This window comes from Lepus europaeus, chromosome 20 (assembly GCF_033115175.1).
Source record: "Lepus europaeus isolate LE1 chromosome 20, mLepTim1.pri, whole genome shotgun sequence".
Taxonomy (NCBI): Eukaryota; Metazoa; Chordata; class Mammalia; order Lagomorpha; family Leporidae; genus Lepus; species Lepus europaeus.
Genome location: NC_084846.1, coordinates 44128126 through 44148646, shown reverse-complemented (window position 1 = coordinate 44148646; position 20521 = coordinate 44128126). Strand labels below are relative to the sequence as shown.

The 20521-nt window shown below is 40.9% G+C and overlaps 1 long non-coding RNA gene across 1 annotated transcript in view; it reads right to left on the bottom strand.

Annotated features, from left to right (window-relative positions):
• Positions 1-20521, bottom strand: part of LOC133750085 (uncharacterized) — a 469371-nt gene that overhangs the window by 337293 nt on the left and 111557 nt on the right. The window lies entirely within an intron of this gene.

The following is a 20521-nucleotide window of genomic DNA, read 5'->3' as shown; positions in this document are numbered from 1 at the left end:
GGCAGTCGCTATGGACAGCTCCACAGACTCAGGGCTCTCTAATTACCTGGGGTGGGTCATTGCTCAATGTGAGATCTATGCTCACATTGAGGACTGCATGGATACTTTGTGTAGTCCTTGTGGCAGCACAGATGAATATTGAACCCACTGGGGCAAGCACATGGGCATTTGTTGCCTTGGAGGAGAGAAGGAGAGGGTGAACTTATGCTAACAGAGCTGATCAAACTCTCCCCTCTGATAAAAAATAAATAAAAAAGGGGATTTACCACACCCAACCTGGGTGTCACCTTGGATAATCCCCTCACCATGGAGCACTGAATAGAGCTCCCTGGCCACACCCAGCACACACCTCTGGGTACTCAGTGAAAGAGCAGACACAACACTAGCCCAGAGGCATCGTCCAAAAATATAAGCCTCCAGAGGAAAAAATAAAAACCAACAAATATCCTCACAAATGCCTAAAAACAAATGCAGAAATTCAAGAAACAAGAATGAGGCAGACAATATCTCACCCACAATGCAACACAACAACTATTCAATACTAGAATGTGAAGATGAAGAATCTGATGAAATACCAAAAATGGAATTCAAAATTTAATCATTGCATTACTCAGAAGTAATCAGAAGCAAATTCAAGAATTAAAGAAATCCATAGATGACATGATTGAAAATTTTTTCCCATGAAATTGAGATTTTTAAAGAGAAATCTAAATGAAATATTAGACATGAAGAATTCGATAGATCAAATTAAAAATGCAGTGGAAAGACTTAACAATAGACTCAATGAGGCAGAAGAAAGAATATCTGAGTTAGAAGACAAATCTCTGGGAATTATATAGTCAAACCACCTGCCTCCCCTCCCCCCCCCAAAAAAAGAAGAAATTAGAAAAATTAAAAATAGTGTAGGAGATTCATGGGATAATATCAGACCACCCACCATACTGGTCGTAGGAGTTCCTGAAGGCATGGAAAGAAACAATAGATTAGAAGGCCTTTTTAGTGAAATAATTACAGATAACTTTACCGATTTAGAGAATGAAAGGGAGGTCCAAGTACAAAAAGCATATAGAATTCCTAACAGACAAAACAAGAAAAGATAAACATCTTCAACACTATATACTATAGTCTAACTTTCCACAGTAAAAAATAAAGAAAATATTCTAAGGTACACAAGAGAAACGCCAGATTACTTTCAGATGATTTGCTACAATTAGAGTCACAGCTGAATTCTCATCAGAAATCCTACAGGCTAGAAGAGAGTGATGAGATATAGTCCAAGTCTTAAGAGAAAAAACTGTCAACCCAGAATACTGTACCTGGCAAACTTCTCATTTAAGAATGAAGATGAAATAAGGACATTCCATAACAAACAGAAATTGAAAGAATTTGTCAGCCGGCGCCGTGGCTTAGATATGGAATCAACTCAGATGTCCGTCAACTGAAGACTGGATAAAGAAATTATGGGATATATACACCATGGAATACTACACGGCAATTTAAAAAAATAACATAAAATAAAATCCTGTCACTTTTAACAAAATGGATGCAACTGGAAACCATTATCCTTAGTGAAATAAACGAGTCCCAAAAAGCAAATACTATATGTTCTCCCTGACTGTGGTAACTAATAGTGTACCTAAAAGGTAATCCATAGATGTGAAACTGACACTTTGAGATGGGATGACTTTTAACATTCCTTGTTTAGACTGTTGAGGAACAGGGTTTGTTTTTGTTTTTTTTTTTTCCCCACACTATTTTTTGAATTCTTTATTTAAAGTGTAGGGTTAATCTTATGTGTATATAGTTAATTGAAAATAGATCTCAGTAAAAAATAAGAATAGGAATAGGAGCATGAGGAGGAAGAAGTATGGGAGCCCTGGCCATTGTGGCCATTTGGGGAGTGAATCAGTGGATGGAAGACTCTCTGCTTCTCTTCCTCCCTCTCTCTCTGTCTCTTCCTCTTTCTCTGTAACTGACTTTTAAATAAATAAATCTTTAAAAATTGAGTAGAGAGGACATACTAAATTATAAATTAATTAGTGGTAATACATGTACTTGTGATTTGGATGGCAGATTAAAGGTTAATCTCCATATCAGAAAAGAGCTTTTGTACAGTGTTTTCTTCTTCATACTATTTGTTGAACTATTTACTTAGTGTAGGGTTAAACTTATGAGTGTAAAGTAAACTGAAAATAGATCTTTGTAAAAATTAAGAGTGAGGGTCGGCACCGTGGCTCACTTGGTTAATCCTCTGTGGTGCCGGCATCCCATATGGGCACCTGTTCTAATCCCCGTTGCTCCTCTTCCAGTCCAGCTCTCTGCTGTGGCCCAGGAGGGCAGTGGAGGATGGCATGGGTGCTTGGGCCCTTGCACCCGCATGGGAGACCAGGAAGAGGCACCGGGCTACTGGCTTCAGATCGGTACAGCTCCGGCCGTGGCGGCCATTTGAGAAATGAACAAACGGAGGGAAGACCTTTCTCGTCTCTCTCTCTCTCGCTGTCTATAATTCTACCTGTCAAATAAAAAAAAATTAAGAGTGGGAATAGGAGAGGGAAAAAGAAGAAGGGTGGGAGTGTGGGCAGGAAGGAGAGTAGTGTGGGAAGTACCACTATGTTCCTGAATCTGTATATATGAAATACATGAAACCTGTATACCTTGAATAAAATGTTTAAAAAAAAAAGAACCTGATAACTAAAAAAGAGAAAATGAATAGTTAAAATTCAAATTAGGCCGGTGCCGCGGCTCACTAGGCTAATCCTCTGCCTTGCAGCGCTGGCACACCGGGTTCTAGTCCCGGTCGGGGCACCGATCCTGTCCTGGTTGCCCCTCTTCCAGGCCAACTCTCTGCTGTGGCCAGGGAGTGCAGTGGAGGATGACCCAAGTGCTTGGGCCCTGCACCCCATGGGAGATCAGGAGAAGCACCTGGCTCCTGCCATCGGATCAGCGTGGTGCGCCGGCCGCAGCACACTACCGCGGCGGCCACTGGAGGGTGAACCAATGGCAAAAAGGAAGACCTTTCTCTCTGTCTCTCTCTCACTGTCCACTCTGCCTGTCAAAAAAATTTTTTTTCAAATTAAAAATGGGCAAATAATATTAATAAGTACTTCATAAAGAGTAAATTCAAACAATAAATCCAATAAATGTGAAAATATTCTCTACCTCCTCATAGTAAAGGAAATTACAAATTAACAACCAGATATCATTCATAATCAGATTGATTAAAAGGAATTAATGATTAACTTAATCATTAATTAATTATTACACCTACTGTCAGCAGGAATACAGGAGAAAATAGAATTTTTATCCATTACAGTTGGAAATTTTAGTTGTTTCAGCCCATTTCGGAAGACAATTTGACAATATCCGTTAAAACTGAAAATAAACATATGGCTGTAACTCTGAATTTCACTACTGAGAATCTATCCCACAGAAATATTAGCATAAATATGTAAAACAACATGGGATGAAGATACTGATTGCGAACATGTTAACAAAGTCAAAAATCTTGGAAATTGAAGAAGCTATTTCAGGGAAGAGCTGAATAAGTTTTAGAATGTCAACAAAATAGAATCTTATGCAACCAACCAAAGGAACAAATTAGACCTTCATCAATGTACTTGGAGGAACTTATAAAATGTTCTCACAAGTGACTTGGATGCGAAGGCAAAGGGTGGGAAATTTTCTCTCAAAGCTGCAAATGGGAAAAGCACAGCAAGAAGACACACTGATTCCATGAATGAATTATATATGCATTTATCATGCCTGGAGACTGGGGTGAGAATTTAGAGCAAGCCGGAAGGCTAAAGGGAAAAGATGATTTCAATTTCAAATATATTTATCAATCTTAATTCAAAACAGGGGTAGGGTGGGAAACTCCAGCTGCAAGTGATAGAGCAAAAGCTGATTGCATGTTGTAAGCACTTTCATTCCTGGGGGACCAAAGCTGGACCTGGGTGGGAACTTACTGCTCAAGAGGAGCATCACGGGTATGAAATGCAGGGAGGTCAAGGTGCTCACAGTTAGTGTCTTATTTCTGAGACTAAGCTAAGGATGGTCTTCACGATTTCACCGACCTAGAGAGCAATGGAAATCTGGTATCTTCATAGAGATGCTTTTGTTTTAAGGTCTCAGGAAAGAAAATTCTTACATGTTCCTCATCCCCTCCTCCCTCACTAAGAAGCCCGATCCACTGGCATTGGCATAATGAGGGTCCTTTCATCCATTCAGCTCCTTGTCTCCCTGCTGTCTGCCATGGGCCTCAGCACTTGTGGCTGAGATCGTACTGTGAGTAATAGCCCTCTCGGCTACAGGCGTGACCAGTAATTAAATCTTTCCCTCAGGCAGAGAACTTACTGTTTTTGTTGCTGCTAACTGTACTTATGCATTTATTTAAGATATAGTAGCAACATAAAATAAGGAGCTCTAGACTTGAAACCAACAGATCTGGATTAATGTCTCTTCCTGTCAGTTTTATCTTCTGTAGTATGAAGTTAACCCTAAAGAATTGTTATAAAGATAAAACAAAATCATGTATCTGAAACCATACTTTAAGTGCTAAACAATAAGCAAATAAAAAAATGTTGGCATTAATTATTAGTCATTTTAATCTTAGAAGAAATATTAGGCTAAGTGAAAGGGAAAAATTCAAACGAATCACTCTTTAAAACACTCGTTATGAGTTTTGGAAGATTTCCAACTGAACCTATTCATTAGGTCTATTCTGAACAAATAATGGTCCCTTATTCTGAGTATATAGGATTTTTAAAATATTGTGCGTATGTGTATAATACACTTCTAGATATGGAAATCTGCCTACCCTGCTGCCCCAGGGCAGTCACTGCCTGCTACTCCTACATTCCAAAGCAAATGGCTGATCATCTAAGCTTAGCCTAGAAGGGAGGTGACCAATAGCTAATTTTGTGACTCCTGGTTCAACAGCCCCATGTTGCTTGTAAAAGTTTGAGGTTGGACATTCCAGAGAGTATTACTATACAGAGATTTATCAGGGGGCTGCGATTTCTGCCTCCCAAATGGCAGATGCTTCCCCCAGCCTCAAGCCTAGTGAGAGGAGCTGCAAGAAAAGCCACAGAGAGTTCAGGCCTTCCTCCAGCAGCTGAGGACAGTACAAGGCTATGGCTACCACAAATCTAAACTCTCACCTACCTAGAGCAAAACATGCCTGTTTGCTGTGGCCCACAGGTGGGCCAAGCATGTGTGAGGGGAAGAGTCATCCTGGAACCTTCTTAAAGGATGACCCAGTTGGTAACTGATGGTGGGGTGGTGGGGTGGTACGCTGAAAGGAAACCAGCATAGAAGGTCTGAGGGACCAGGGCAGCAGAGAATGAAGAACCAGTAAGAAGGGTGCAGGAGGCAATCTGAGAACAAATTGCCCACAACAGCGAGCTGCATGAATGGTGAGTACTCTTGGAAACATCCATTCATAACAACTAAGAAGAAAGACCACAACCTGTAACATAAATATGATTTGGATATTTCATGAAGGCTAAGGACAGGAAATGCAGCAGAACCCCTGGAGGGTTGGGATAAGGAATCAAAAGACCACAGGTAACATGGGAAGGAATTCAGGCAAGCCTCTCTCCCCACCCCCTCTCCAATTTTTAGCCCCCTCCCTTGACCCCTTTTCCTTTCCTTATCTTCCAGGTTACTTTTGGAATATTTGCACCTCAGCTTCAATCTTTTCTTTCAAGTCAGTTTCTATTATGAATGGTGCAAGGGCTGAAACACAGTTCTAGTTTATAAGAACTCTTTTTCACTTTTAGAGAGAACCCCAAACTGACTAACACATGTAAGGTCTCAGTTGCAGATTCCTGCAAAAGGCTCTCATCAGCCCAGTTGGTGTCAGATGTCCACCCCCCTCCCTGTTCACTCCACCTGAGCCAGTTGTAGGTCATGTTATACAAATATAGCTGCTAAAAGCGCACCCATATGGGTGTGAGGAGCATTCTCAGGCATGGGGGGTGGCCTGAGACGGTATTCTCAAACTTGTCCACCCTATACATGCCTCAAAATACTGATTGACATAAATATATGTATTTTATAAATATATACACATATAAATATATGTACACATAAATATATATACATTATATACATGAATCATAGCTCATAAAAATACAGAAAAAAAGAAACCAAAGTATAAAGAGCAAAAAATAGTAGAAATTAGATCATACTTAATAAATATGTCGCTGAGCATAAGTGTTCTAAACTCCTCATAAAGGATGAATATACAAAGAAAGAAAATGAAACTCAACTCTATGCTCTTTGTAGGATATCCTAAAACAACTAAATAAAATAAAAAGGTGAGCATATAGTAACATAAATACAAATGTTAACATAAAAGTCTGAGGTCAATGGGGCTGGCATTGTGGCACAGTGGTTTAACCTACCACCTACAACACCAACATTCCATATGAGCACTGATTGGAGTCCCAGGTGCTCCCTTCTAATTTTGCTTCCTGCTAATGTGTCAGGGAAAGCAGAGGGAGATGGCCTAAGTGTTTGGGCCCCTATCACCCACATGGGCGACCTAGAAGTTCCTGGTTCCTGGTTCCTGGCTTTGGCCTGGCCCGTCCCAGCCATTGCAGCCATTTAGTGAGTAAGCCAATGGATGGAAGACATCTCTCTCCACATTCCCCCAAACATCCTGTAACTCTGCCTTTCAAATAAATCAATCTTTAAAAAAAGAAGCCCTGAAGTCAAAATAATAATTCTAGACAATGCATAACTGAAGTTACACATGGTAAGGATAAAAATCATTTTATGCTGGTAAAGGCACAATTCACAATAAAGATATATTAATCATAAAAATGTATATGGCAATGTATATTTTTAAGTTAAAAATAAAAAAAAATGACAGAACATACTAAGGGGGAAAAAAGACAACCAGCAATGTTATTACTGTAACCAACAAGTTATTTAAATAATACTTATTTTAACTATTTACATTACAAACAGTGTAATTTTGTAGTATACATGAATACATTTTTATAAAACTATCTTACTTTAGCCAGAAATTAGAGTGAAACCATGGACAGTGGAAGGAGGCATAGCATGGAATTTTTTCTCTTCTCCTGTGCACAAACTCTGAGCTGGGAATCTTGCCACCAGGAGCACTCTCATTCACTTCCCTGCATGAGCCCAGTGCTCTGCTGTCCAGCAGGACATGATGGACTGCAAGCTGGTGCCCCCAGTGAGCCTCTCAGTATTCTCCCCATGTAATCCCTTCCCATTGACTCTGGGCTTGGCCATGTGATAGGCAAGTGTGCAGTAAGCACGGGCTTGACAAGCAGTTATCCTCTGGAGTTAGCCCTAGAATGTTCCCCCTTGTGTCCCAGCTGCCATGCTGCAGGGAAGGTCCAGGAAACTCTGTATTGAGAGAGACCACATGGAGAAAAACTAAGGCACTCAGCCCAGAATCAGCACCAAGGCCTCAGATTCTGTGGAAGGTCTTGCAGCCCAACATAGTCAGCAGCTGGATGCACCTGCAGGAGAGGGGCCAGCAGACCACAGGAGCAGATAAACCACCAGGCTGAGCCCAGTCACACTCCAGGACAAGAGACACAGCATGAGGGGATGTTGTGAGGCTCAGAAACATCAGAGAGGTCACCTCTCAGTAGTGCTACCATACTTGCTTCCCAATAAAACCCAACACCATAGGTCCCAGGGTAAGCCCTTTACATTCTCATTATATGTCCCCTTCTTCGCCCCAGGCCTCAGTTTCCCTTCAGAGACATGTTTTCAGACTTTTTTTTTTAAAGTGGGTTATAAGACAATTTTTTAAAGACTCAGGACTTTCCTGTGAAGTTACAGACATTGTTTTGCAAATGTGGCAGGAACAAGGCAAGGTCTTTTTTTTTTTTTATAAACTATTGATTTAAATGTTACAAATTCACCTACATATTCTTGTATATATTGATTGAGTTTATTTCTACAGAAAAGGGACTTCTCTCCTTTGGCTCCACAGCAACTATCCTCTTGGCTCTGCACTTATCTTGAAGACAGTGGTCTTTGAGGCCATGGAAGTGTGGGCTATCCGCTTCATCTGAACCTACTTGAGCTCCAGCAGTTTGCACACCTCTGTATTCCATTGCATGAGGCTCTCTGACACACAGGCCTGCACTCACAGCAATGTATATCCCCTGCTCTCTCCCACCCATGGCTGCTTGCATCTAGCACTGGCTCATTGGCACCATCCTGGCACCGTCTGGGGTGTAGGATCTTCAGGCTTCATCTACAGAGCAGGAATCATGGTTCTACCTCTGCATCCTTTCCTGAGTTTATCAGGGCCTCACTAGCTCCTATCTGAGGTTTCACGTCTATATTCTACTTTCAGCTCATGTTGGTTCTTTCTGGCTGACCTAAAACACAGGTATCTATAGAGGACAGTACCAGTGGGTACTGCTGCCCAGGCTGTGGCAGATGATGATGCTGGGGTTCCAGCAAGGGACAAATTCTGCCCCTGTCCAAGCTGCCAAGGATGTAGACAGTTTCTTCTGGAGGATACATGCTGGGGAACATGATTCCATGTGGGGCTCTACTACCTCTGTTAGTGTGTAGGTACACAAGGCCACTTTGGAGGATTGTAATCTTTTTCTCTAGGCCAGGTAGGGGACTGGCAGACACCTTGGCTGTGCTGCTGGTCTTGCAACTTGACCCCTGGAGCTCCAGGTCCTCTTATTTCTTGTGTCCCTTTGATCATTCTCAAAGTAGAACTCAAAGGTGAGAATGCAGGCTGACTAGCACTTTGTTAGTTCAGATTGCCAGCGACGCTATGCTGTACCTTGTAGACAAGAAAGGCACACAAAAGGTGTTGGAATCAGCTGAAGGGAGAGCTTCAAGGTTATGATGTAGCCCTCCAGTCTGGATAACCTGTAGTCCACAGGAGCAGACAGGCAGTTGTACTTCATTGTACTTCTGGCCCTGAACTAAGTCCTAGATCCTTTGCCATGCACAACCCATGGACATCAGCAACTCAGTCTGCCCAGGGTCCTTGCAGTCAAAGAATGACTCTGTGTAAGGCTTAATTTCTCCTCACAGCCCATGTTCACCCACAGGTCCTTTGTGATTCCATCTCAAGTGCCCCTACTTAGTGGATTGAGAATGAGGATTTTGTTGACCAATTTTTTTTTCTTTTTTTATTTTTTATAGAAAGCTTTTATTTAATAAATATAAATGTCAAAAGTTCAACTTTTGGATTATAGCAGTTCTTCCCCCATACCCACCCTCCCACCCACAACCATCCCCTATCCTACTCCTTCTCTCCTTAGAAGAGATCTTGATTGTGGTCCTTGGCCCATCTCTTAAGTGGGTTGTTTGTTATGTTCTTGTGGAGTTTCTTGATTTCTTTGTAGATTCTGGTTATCAACCCTTTATCTGTAGCATAGTTTGCAAATATTCTCTCCCATTCTGTTAGTTGCCTATTCACTTTCCTGACTGTTTCTTTTGAAGTACAGAAACCTCAATTTGATGCAATCCCAAATGTTAATTTTGGTTTTGACTTCCTGTGCTTCTGGGGTATTTTCCAAGAAGTCTTTGCCTGTACCTATATCTTGCAGGGTTTCTCCAATGCTCTCTAATAATTTGATGGTTTCGGGTCATAGATTTAAGTCTTTAATCCATGTTGAGTGAATTTTTTATGTAAGGTGAAAGGTAGGGATCTTGCTTCATGCTTCTGCACGTGAAAATCCAATTTTCCCAGCACCATTTATTGAATAGGCTGTCCTTATTCCAGGGATTGGTTTTGGATCTTTGATCAAATATAAGTTGGCTGTAGATGTTTGGATTGATTTCTGGTGTTTCTATTCTGTTCCATTGGTCTATCCATCTGTTTCTGTACCAGTACCATGCTGTTTTGATTACAACTGCCTTGTAGTATGTCCTGAAATCTGGTATTGTGATGCCTCTGGCTTTGTTTTTGTTGTACAAAATTGCTTTAGCTTTTGGAGGTCTCCTGCATCTCCATATGAATTTCAGCATCATTTTTTCCAGATCTGAGAAGAATGTCTTTGGTATCTTGATTGGTATTGCATTGAATCTATAAATTACTTTTGGGAGAATAGACATTTTGATGATATTGATTCTTCTAATCCATGAGCATGGAAGATTTCTCCATTTTTTGGTATCCTCTTCTATTTCTTTCTTTAAGGTTTGTAATTCTCATTATAGAGATCTTTAATGTCCTTGGTTAAGTTTATTCCAAGGTATTTGATTGTTTTTGTAGCTATTGTGAATGGGATTGATCTTAGAAGTTCTTCCTCAGCCGTGGCATTGCCTGTGTATACAAAGGCTGTTGATTTTTGTGCATTGATTTTATATCCTGCTAATTTTCCAAACTCTTCTATGAGTTCCAATAGTCTCTTAGTAGAGTTCTTTAGTACTCCAACAGTATTTTTCACTTTGTGTTTCTATGTGGGTGCAAACTGTTGAAATCTTTACTTAATATATACTAAACTGATCTTCTGTATATAAAGAGAATTGAAAATGAATCTTGATGTGAATGGAAGGGGAGAGGGAGTGGGAAAGGGGAGGGTTGTGGGTGGGAGGGAATTTATGGGGGGGAAAGCCATTGTAATCCATAAGCTGTACTTTGGAAATTTATATTCATTAAATAAAAGTTAAAAAATATATAAAAAAAGAAAACTCTAAGTAAAAAAAAAAAAGAAGAGATGTTGAACTCACTACTAATAACACTGATAATATTAACTAGTAAAAAAGAAAAAATATATAAAAATAAAGAAAAAATGAGAAAAAGAAAAATAAGAAGCTGAGAATTTCCATTTGTAATTTTTCAGGGTTTTTTTTCCCCTGTTTTGGAAATTTCTATTGACAGATTTGCCAAGGCAGACATTCTTTCCTCAGCTGTGTTCAGTCTCCTAATGAGTCCATACAAAGTGTCCTTCCTATTACAATGTTTTATCTCTAGCTTTCTTTATTTTTTCTCAAAATTTCCATCCCTCACTTACATTACTCATCAGCTCTTGTCTGTTGTCTACATTTTAAAGTCCTGCTTCGATTATTTCAACATTCCTGCCATATCTGACTTTCTAATGCTTGTTCTGTCTCAATTTGTGTTCTTTGCCTCTTAGTGTGTTTTGCAATATTTTGTTAAAAGTCAGACATGATGTAATGAATGAAAGGAACTGTAGTAAATACAAATAGTAGTGTGCTGGCGAGATGTGGCGGGAGGAGCAGCTTTCTGTAATCTCCTGATCAGGTCTCATTTAGCCCATCTGTGTCCTAGGTCTCTTCACAGCACTTCTTAGTTCTGTCGCTACCAAATTAGATGAGAAAGGATGGCTAAAGGGGGCTTGAGTTGATGGTTCCCTTCTCCCATGCTCTGGTAAAATAGCTTCTCTGGAGAGCAGGCCTTGCTAAGAACTGAACACATGGATTTGTTTCACAATGGTTCTCTCTCCCCCTCCTTGCTGGAAGCACCAGGGGGTTTCTCTCTGATCATCATCCTGAGGATAAGGTAGAGCTCCTGAAGGTAGAACGATGTGGTCCTCTAATTCTGAGGACTTCTGGAGTCCCTGACTCTTGTGCTTGCCCAAGCTGACACCACAACTACTGTTCAGGTTTTCCTATGGACGTCTCAGCTCATGGGGGCCCACCCAGTGGGTTGTGATCTTGTGTATCTGTCTATATCTCTAATTTCGAGGACATTCAGTTCTCACTGAAGAATCTTTAAAAAGCTGTTGATTTTTTGTTTCTCAACTTTCCACTTGTTGGTAGTATACAGTCCCTACTTCCAACCTCCTTGCAAACCAGATGGGACACTGAAAGGTAAACACTTGTTTTATGGTTCAGAGTATGGTGTTTTGATAAATATTTTTAAATATTTTTAAAATGTTAATGGTTGGCTTTTTTTTTTTCCTATGGCTTTCATTCTTAGAATGATTTTCCTATACCTACTATGCCTTCTGGTACAAGTCTTGAGTCAATCACAGAAATGTTTGTGTGGACATGCATTATTTTCCTTAGGAAAATGCTAGTAGTAGGATTGTTCTTACATACGTTAAGGGAATATTTAGCTTTATAAGGAAACCACCAAATCATTTGCAAAGTGGCTGTAGCTTTTTGCATTGTCACCAGCAATGAATGAGAGTTCCAGTGGCTCTACATCCTTGTTTAGCACTTGGTATTGTCAGTTTATTTTAATTTTAGTTGTCTCAAATAATGTGTAATACCAATTTGGGTTGTTGGGAAGCTGTATATTCTATAAACAAACCACTTTTCAGATATGTGTTTCACTGATAACCTTTCCTAGTCTGTAGATCGTCTTTTCATTTTCTTAATAGTGTCTTTCAAAGACCAAAGGATTTTAATTTTAATGTCAAATTTATCAAAATGTTTTTATCATGGTTTGTGCTTTCTGGGTCCTACTCTAAGAAATTTTGCCTAACCCCAAATCACAAAAATTTATTTTATGTTTTATTCAAGAAGTGATAAAATGCTAGGTCTGTGCGAGTTAATGCTGTACTACTTCAAAGTCATCCTCTTTGCTTGCTCTGTGAAAGTGGATCTGGATTGTAGTGGAATGAGAAGGCCATGCCAAGGTGGCCACTGGCAAGCGAGCATCAGTTACTCAGGAATGGCTTTGAATCCCACCTGGCAACGGAGCCTGCCTGGCAATAGGCTGTGATTGGATGGCTTTGGAAACTGCCTGGCAACAGGCTGTGATTGGTTGGGGCATAGACCGCCCCTTGACCAGATTGGCTGGTCTTGGCTATATAAGCTGTTGTACCAACTGTAATAAACGAGTCTGCGGGCTGCTCGCCTCAAGCCTGCTTTCACCTGACTCCCGGGGTCTGTGTGTTGACTCCGTGTCTCCTCCCTCACCATGCTGCTCCTCTCAGAAACGAACCCACCGATATTAAGATGGCTACGCCTGCTCTCTTTTCATTTCTGTTGGCGTGGTATATCTTTTTCCAGCCTTTCACTCTCAGCTTGTATGGATCATTGTTGGATAGATGGGTTTCTTGTAAGCAGCAAAAGGATGGGTTTTGTTCCTTAACCCAAATGGCATAGAAAATTAATTAATTTGAAAAAAAAAATTTATGTAGGATCTCTGTCTTTAATGTGCTGTACATTGCTATTTAATGCTATAATTAGTAATCCAATGGTAGTTTTTTCACTTGATGTTGCTATATGGGCAAAATGTTGAAATCTTTACCTAATATATACTAAACTGATCTTCTGTATACAAAGAGAATTGAAAATGAATCTTTACATGAGTGGAAGGGGAAAGGGAGCGGGAAAGGGGAGGGTTGCGGGCGGGAGGGAAGTTATGGGAGGGGGGAAGCCATTGTAACCCATAAGCTATACTTTGGAAATTTATATTCATTAAATAAAAGTTTAACAAATAAAAAAAAAAAGAAAGAAAGAAACGAACCCACTGCAACATTGTTGAGAAATCAACGGCAACACTGGATCCTTTAAATGTTTTTCACTTGCCTGCTGACACCGCAGAGACCCATAAGGAGACACTGCAGGAGAAAGAGGCTTCTGCGCTGGCTCCTGCAGTGGACATCAGTGAGAGCACTCAGCAGCCAGGAGCACTCCCCGGCACTCCCCTTGGGCAGGAGACACTACACTCCAGTGAGACACGCCCATGACAAGTTCTCCAGACAGCTTTCCAGCATGCTTCACCAACAGCACCAGTGAATTCTCTGCCAGCCACAAAGCACAGGTGTGTCTGCTTAGCAAAGTCTAGGTCTCAGCTCCAGGGTCAAGGACTTCACTTTTGGCACTCTGCCTCAGCCTGGGTGGCTCCTCCTATCTGGATGAGTACTCTTTAGAGAGTTTTATTTCTTACAAACTTATCCATCATTACTTTAATCCCTATTGTAGTAAATCTTTATATTAAGTTTTCCTTGTTTTTATATAAATATTATTGTAAGATACCATGTAGCTCCATTGTTGTAAACCCATTTGTTGAAAAGATTATTCTATCTTCATTGAATTATCTTGAGAACTTTGAAAAAAAAATCAATTGACTATACATGCATGGATCTATTTCTGGAATTTACATATGAGCCTACTGATCAATTTCTCTGTTATTTCATTGATACCACAATATCTTGCTATGGTAGCTTTACATTAACTCTTTATATTAAATCAACTACTGTGAATCTTCCAACTTTATTATTCTCTTTCAACATTGTATTGGTCATTTTAAGTTCTTCATTTTTCCATGTAGAAACAACTTATTTAGTCCTATCCCCCAAAATGATGCTGATTGGATTATATCAGATCAATAGATCAACTTGTAATGAACTGATAATATAGATTTAAAAGTCATGAATATGAAATAGCCCCTCTGTTATTTAAACTTACTTTGACTTCTTTCATGAATGTTCTGTAGTTTTTTTACATACACATCTTACACACACTTTATACTATTAGGTATTTAATTATTAAATGTTTTATATTTTGTTATAAATATTTTAAATTAGTTTATTCATTTTTAATTGACCCCAAAATTATCCACATTTATGGAGTACTATATGATATTCTGATACATTTTTACATTCTGTAATGTTTAAAAATTTCAATTTCCAGTATTTGGATTTTAATATTTGCTTTTTCTCCTATGACTTTGCTAAATTTACTTGTTACTTGTAGAAGCTTTTTTTTCTAATTTTATTTAATGAACATAAGTTTCCAAAGTACAGCTTATGGATTACAATAGCTTCCCCCCCATAACCTTCCTCCCACCCACAACACTCCCCTCTCCCACCCCCTCTCCTCTTCCATTCACATCAAGATTAATTTTCAATTATCTTTATATACAGAAGATCAATTTAGCATATATTAAGTAAAGATTTCAACAGTTTGCAACCACACAGAAACACAAAGTGTAAAATACTGTTTGAGTACTAGTTATAGCATTAATTAAACACCTAAGAATAATTGTGTATTAATTACAGAGTTCAACCAATAGTTTTAAGTAGAACATAAAAAATACTAAAAGGGTAAAGTATTAAGTTCTTTTTTTTCTTTTTTTTGTTTTATAATTTTTTTTATTTAATAAATGTGAATTTACAAAGTGCAACTTTTGTATTGTTGTGGCTTCCCCCCCACCAACCTCCCTCCCTCCTGTGGCCCTCCCCTCTTCCACTCCCTCTCCCATCCCGCCCTTCATCGAGTTTCATTTTTAATTACCTGTAGAAGCATTTTTGTAAACACTTTGGATCATCAACAGAGACAATCATATGATATGCAAATAAGGACAGATTTGTTTCTTTCCAATCTGTATGCCTCTTATTTTTCTTCTCTTATTTTGGTAGCTTATAACTCCTGGTGAGAAAAGTTATCTTTGCTTTGTTTTCATTCTTTTATTAACACACAATAATTGGACATATCAGCTGTTAGTTTCTCTTACTTGTCTTTCATCATGTTTTGGGAGCTCCTGTGTATTATCAATTTGCTCAGAGTTTTATCATAAATGATTCTTAAATTCTGTCTTTTGTTCACTTATTGCCATGATAATACAGTTTGTATTTTTAGAGCTTGCTCATATGGTGAATTATATCACTTGGCTTTCTAATACTGAACCAATTTTACATATCAGAGATTGCCAGCATTTTGCTTAAGCCAAAAGTCCCATCCTTGCTTCCCTAAGAATATGGCATTCAGATCAGCTATGAACAAACAGTTATGATACAGGCATCAAGGTTTATTCATTTATCCCTTCAACAAGTATTGATTGGAACTTGATATTTCTCTGAATTGGGTGACTAGGAGATCTGTGCTTAGCTTTCTATTTCTAGTAAGACAGTCTTGACTCTACTAGTTTTTACCTGTATGACCTCAGTAAGCAAGCTACTCCTCAAAGCCTCACTTATTTTTTAAACCCATAAGCCATAAATAATAATTACACTTGCCTTTCTGCACACTACCACAGGGCTCACATCCTCACTTCTTATAGTTCTGCACTCATGGCACTGTCTCATAGAAACCACAAAACTGTGGCCTTCCTCTCACCTGTTTCCTCCCTGTTCTCTTCACCTAGCTTGTTTCCATGACAGCTGGATACAGCTTGAACCCCTCCAAGTATAATTTCAGCACCACAAGTTCAAAGTCATCTTCTCGAGAGGAGCCCATGGAATCCAAACACAGAGAAAAGAACAGGGAATTGAAAGACTAATGGTCTGGTATGATCAGTTTATGCTGGGTATATGGGTTGAAATATTGCACTGTATCTCATTAAAATGTACAAGTATTATGTTAATCCAAAACTTAGAAAAAATTTGCATCACCTTCCACTTTTTGCATTAGTTTTCAAAGCCTAAAACTCAGCTTGACATGGAAATATGACCAAAACATATTTTCAATGAAGAATAAACTAACTGAATTGCATATGTAAGGCATGTAGGTCTGGACCAAGAAAGATATTTATCAAAATTAACTATTACTGTAAGTATTTATTCTTCACTGTGCCTTCTCATACATGTTTTCTCTCATGAATCATCAGGTCCTAGAAAATGGCACATTCAGAGACTTTGAGGATAACAATCAATAAATCTTTATGAACAGTGACTTGGGATGGAAAAGGGTTAAGAAAAACTAGCAAGGGGAGGTAATGCCTCTGGAACTAGCAACATTAGGGAGCCCATGTTACCACTAAGTCTAAGAGGTAAGGAGAGGGAGCCCTTAGGTAATGCAGAGACCGGGTTTGTAGCTAGTGATAGCACCCTCCCATAGGAACTATGAGCTTTGATGGAGGAACCTGGTCAGAGGGGAAATAAATTTCCCAATATAAATGTCCTTCAAACATCAGCTGAGGCCAGAAACCAAAGGGCAGGGAAGCCCAGTGAGGTACTCCATATTCCTCTCAGGGAACAGAAGAGTAGAAAGGTGTAGAACAGATCTGGAGAGGAACATGGAAATGGTCTAGCTCCCAGAACACACAGATCAACACCACTATTATAAATTCTCAACATCCAGGAAATGTGACAAAGTGCTACCCTTCTAGAGACCACCTCTTAGAAACAACTTTTTGTCCAATCCTTTCTCTTCTTGACCTATTGGCTCCCAGAGGGTATCTTAGCTGGGATGGACTCCTTGGGTGAAAAACACTTTATTCCTCTCAGATTCTATGATGAGTGCATTCATACAAAGGGTGGTAGTGCTCCCAGGCAATTTCCTGATCCTGTTCTCCTGGCTCTCATCTCTTGCCATGCAAAATAAAAGAACTCTGAGCCCAGCAGCCTTCTGGGTTCACGCTGTGGTGCAGTATGTCTGCGCATTGTTAAGCAGCTGCCGCAGTTTCCCCCAGAGGTTGCTACATTTCAGAGCTGGATGAGGTAATGGGGATATTTAGCCCAAGTTAAGCTTGTAAAAGTGCTCTGGGAATCTTTGGAATGAAAAGAACGATGCATACCCAAAGAGATTGTTATTAATTACATCATGTATGCCCAGGGTTGGGTAAAGATCTCCATTTCAGTGTCTTCCACTAGTAAAAATCACTGCTTCATTGCATAGACAAGATTAATCTGAGAACCAAAATGCAGTCAAATAAACTTCAGGCAGCAATTAACAGTGGAAAAACTTGTGGCAATTTCCCTTCCCACAAGGTAGGAATACTGATGATCACTATATCATCACGTTGGGGGAGGCTGTAATGGCATTTATATGTACAATAATTTACTACTTGTTCCTCTGAGGTGTCACATAAGCTTCTTGGAACGGTGGCTAGATTGTTGCAAGGGTCTTTGTAATGTGAGGCTGGTCATGGAGCCATCCCCCTGTACACTAACGCAACCTCTCCCTCTGTCTGGGTTATATCTTGGAACACAGCCAGGTATGACTCAATTAACTGAGTAGACTTAGGAGATGGAAGACAGTGGGGCAGAGGAAGGGCCAGGACCTTAAAACCAGTCCTTCCCTCCTGGAGAGGGACAGGTGGTAGGCAGCTTGACCCAGCTGCTGATGCTTGGATAAAGTCCAGCTCAGCAGGCAGAGTTCAGAATCTGAGAGCAATGCAAGACAAGAGGCCAATAGTCAGTTTCAGAGGGTAACAAGAGGTGTCCTCCTGGGGTAGGACCAGCAACCAGGAACTTGGGAATGGCAAATACATGGATGCCCAGGCAGGCAAGCATCAACCAGGGCATCCTTTAGCAAGGACTGTGGCTACCAACAATAAATCCACAGAGAAAAACAAACCAGGTTTAGGAAACAGACTCAAAACTGTGACGATTCCAGAATTTTTATATAAAGTATATTTGGGGAGTCTGGTTGGAAGGGTAGGTTTGAAACTGTTTACACATAAATTTATAGAAGTTGGATAAAGTAAAATTTTCATATTTAAAAAATACAGTAATTATGGAAAGGAGGAGACTGGAGCTCCCATCTCCCCACTTACACAAGAAACCTCCATGCACTACTGCTGGCCCAAAACTAGCCATCAATACTGAAGTCATCCAAAATGAAAGCAGACAAGCAGGCAGCAAGATTACGGTTGTTAGCTCATTCAGCTTCCCAAGCACCAAGTGGTGCTTTACACTCCCATCCTAATACATTCCCTGTACTTCTGGAGTTAATTCCTGAATGGTCACTTTCACCCCTATGTACAAATGAACTTTACACAATTATCTGTGCAGCATTCCCTGAGGCATGGGGCCAGGCCTACAGTAAGTGATCAAAAAGTTCCTGAAATTGTATACTTGTGCAAAATAATGCATTCAAGAGTCTTCACAACCAAAATATCCCGTCAACCTCCTCCCTTTATCACTTTCCCCAGAAATCAATGTTGACAACATCTGTTCATCCTGAGGATATTTCTTGAAGTCCAGTCAGCTGTAGGCTGCATGGGTCCAGGCTCTTGTGTCCAATGCAAGGAGGACTTCAATGATGAGAAGTAGGTAGAGTCAGCAAAGAAGCTAGATTTATTTATATGCAAAGCAAAAAGTATACAGGAGCCGGTGCCACGGCTCACTAGGCTAATCCTCCACCTTGCGGCGCCGGCACACCAGGTTCCAGTCCCGGTCAGGGTGCCGGATTTTGTCCTGGTTGCCCCTCTTCCAGGCCAGCTCTCTGCTATGGCCCAGGAGTGCAGTGGAGGATGGCCCAAGTCCTTGGGCCCTGCACCTGCATGGGAGACCAGGAGAAACACCTGGCTCCTGGCTTCAGATCAGCGCGATGCGCCGGCCGCAGTGCGCCAGCCACAGCGGCCATTGGAGGGTGAACCAACGGCAAAAGGAAGACCTTTCTCTGTCTCTGTCTCTCTCACTGTCCACTCTGCCTCTCAAAAAAAAAAAAAAAAGTATACAGGAAGGTGTGTGGACAACAGGAGGAGAAGGGGTGGGGAGGGGGAGGAGAAAAGTGTGAGAGGGGAGGAAGAGCAGAAAAAAGGAAGGAGAGGAGAGGGGAAAAGATAGGTGGAGAAGGGAGAAGGCAGAGAGAGAGAGAACTATTTCTATATGATTTATAGTATCTATATGGGTGGTATCTGGGGTGGAGCTAAACTGAATATTCAAAGAAGAAGAAGGAGTTTGGGGTGGGGCTTGAGTACCATCCATTTTCTCCCCCTTTTTTTTGGAAATCTTAGAAATGTCATGGCATCAGGTCCATGATGGGAGTGGAAGTATCAGCTATGGTAATTTTATTACAATGACATTATAATGAACTAAAGGTCACTGCAGGAATGCAGCAGGCACAGGTTCCAAGTGGGGAAATCCTGCAAGCTGCAGTTTTCTTTCATGGAAGTGGGGGTTCGGGTGGTGCTCGCTGGGCTACAGCACCAGTGCTAGCAACCTCAGCTACTTGCTAGCTTCGTCCCTGCCGACATCAAGGTTGTTGGTTTTGGGGTTTGAGTTTTATTTTTCTCCAGAGCTCCCAGGTTCTGACCTCAGCCTCTTTTTTCATGGGTTGGGCCAGTTTCCTACAAAAGCACTTTGGTTGAGGAATGGAACACTGAACCCTACGAAGTTAGAAAACTCGGGCTCAGAAGTTAGAAAACTTGGGCTCAGAAGTTAGAAAACTCGGGCTCCCGTTTCAGAGCTGGTCTTTCAACAGGGACAACTGGCAGTTATCTACAACAGAATTTTTTTTTTTTTTTGACAGGCAGAGTGGACAGTGAGAGAGAGACAGAGAGAAAGGTCTTCCTTTTGCCGTTGGTTCACCCTCCAATGGCCGCCGCGGTAGCGCGCTGCGGCCGGCGCACCGCGCTGTTCCGATGGCAGGAGCCAGGTGCTTCTCCTGGTCTCCCATGGGGTGCAGGGCCCAAGGACTTGGGCCATCCTCCACTGCACTCCCTGGCCACAGCAGAGAGCTGGCCTGGAAGAGGGGCAACCGGGACAGGATCGGTGCCCCGACCAGGACTAGAACCCGGTGTGCTGGCGCCGCAAGGCGGAGGATTAGCCTGTTGAGCCACGGCGCCGGCCTCTACAACAGAATTTTATAGCGCTCCTATAAGACATCCCAGGACAGTCCCAAACCATGAGCTGTGCCTGTGCCTCAAGATTCCATCTGATATGGGCCCGGCGCCGTGGCTCACTTG